At 47.6% G+C, this 1568-nt stretch overlaps 1 pseudogene; it reads left to right on the forward strand.

The window, feature by feature from the left end:
• LOC122734725 lies at positions 1 to 432 on the forward strand (annotated as a pseudogene).
• Positions 433 to 1568: the final 1136 nt, after the last annotated feature.

The raw sequence follows: 1568 nt of genomic DNA on the forward strand, positions 1-1568 counted from the left end.
ATGTCTGAGAAACGGAGTCACCCAGGACCTCGCATCCCCGTGCCCGAACCCGATCACGCTCCTCAACGGCCCAACTACAGTTCCCTGTGAGCCGCGTGGACCGCTTTCTGCGCCAGGGCCACTATGCCCAGCGGTTGGCTTCTGGTGCCCCTGTTTTCCCTGGCTGCTGTGCTGGAGTACCTGACTGCTGAGATCCTGGAGCTGGCAGGCAATGCTGCCCGTGACAATCAGAAGAGCCGCATCGCTCCCACGCCATGTGCAGCAGGCTGTGCGCAATTGATCGCTGAGCTCAACCAGCTCTTTGGGGACGTCACCATATCCCAGAGGGAGTCTTGCCCGCATCCTTCGGAGCTCTGCAGTCGGTGAACAAGGCCCAAAGTAGCCGGAAATCGCGGAGGAAATTCTTGTATCCAGTCTGTGAAGAGCAAATGAGCCCCAGCTCATGGACCCACCATGAGAGCCCAGCAAGGGTAGCACTTCCTTTATTCTGGTCTTCCATCTTTTCCACCCCCATCCCACAAACTCTATTAAAAGAGATTAAAACTCAGAATAACATTGTTCAGTTTCCTCATTCCATTCCCCTTGCGCCACCTCCCTCCCTACCTCAGGAGAGTTTGGTCATTAATGTGACTTTTTTCTTGACCCCAATCCCTAGAAACTGAAGAGAAATTTCTCTCACTTTCTAATATGTTTCAACCCAGTTTCTCTCCTGTCTTCCAAGATGAGCCTTGTCACTCTTTTTTCCCTTAAAAAAATCCATTCCTTTTGGTTCTGTTTTTTTTTTTCTTAAAATGCATGTCAGTATCTGCAGAGCTTGTGACTAGTGAAGAGTGGTTGAGAGTGTCCTACGGATTGACATTGGGGGACTGGAGGAGGGCAGAGGGGGAAGGCAATGGATAGCCTGCCCTAGTCCATGACTATAGCTCAGGGATCCAGTTCTTTCTATATGAAGATACCCCAGTGTCCAGCTAAGTGGCAGTGGAATAAAGCACTGGCCTAGATTCAGGAGGACTGAGTTCAAATCCAACCTCATACACTTGACACTTAGCAGCTGTGTGAACTTGGGCAAGTCACTTAACCCTCGTTGACCCCCCCCCAAAAACCCCCAAAACAAAAACAGCAACAAAAAAGAAAACGTATAATTTATGGGGGTGGAGTCAAATGGGGGAGGAGAGACCCAGGATCAGTGTCAGTATGAGGGGGGTGATGGCTGTTTTTCACCTCTTTCCTCCTAGCATGGTGTCTCTAATTCCTAGTATGGCTCTGGTATGACCTTTATATAAATATATGTGCGTATATTAAAGTGCTACATAAATTATATATAAAATTTATATAGCACTTTAATGTTTGCAAAGACCTTTGCACATATTATCTCACTTTATCTTCACAACAACCCTAGGAGATAGGTGCTATTATTATTTCTACTTTAGGTTGAGGAAACAGGCATGATAGAGTTATGTGACTTGCCCAGGGTCACACAGCCATGTAATGGTCTGCTGGCTGGGTCCGAACTGAAGTCTCTCTGACTCCAGGTCCAAAACTCTATATACTGCACTGCTCATTGTCTT

Source organism: Dromiciops gliroides, chromosome 1 (assembly GCF_019393635.1).
Source record: "Dromiciops gliroides isolate mDroGli1 chromosome 1, mDroGli1.pri, whole genome shotgun sequence".
Lineage (NCBI taxonomy): Eukaryota > Metazoa > Chordata > Mammalia > Microbiotheria > Microbiotheriidae > Dromiciops > Dromiciops gliroides.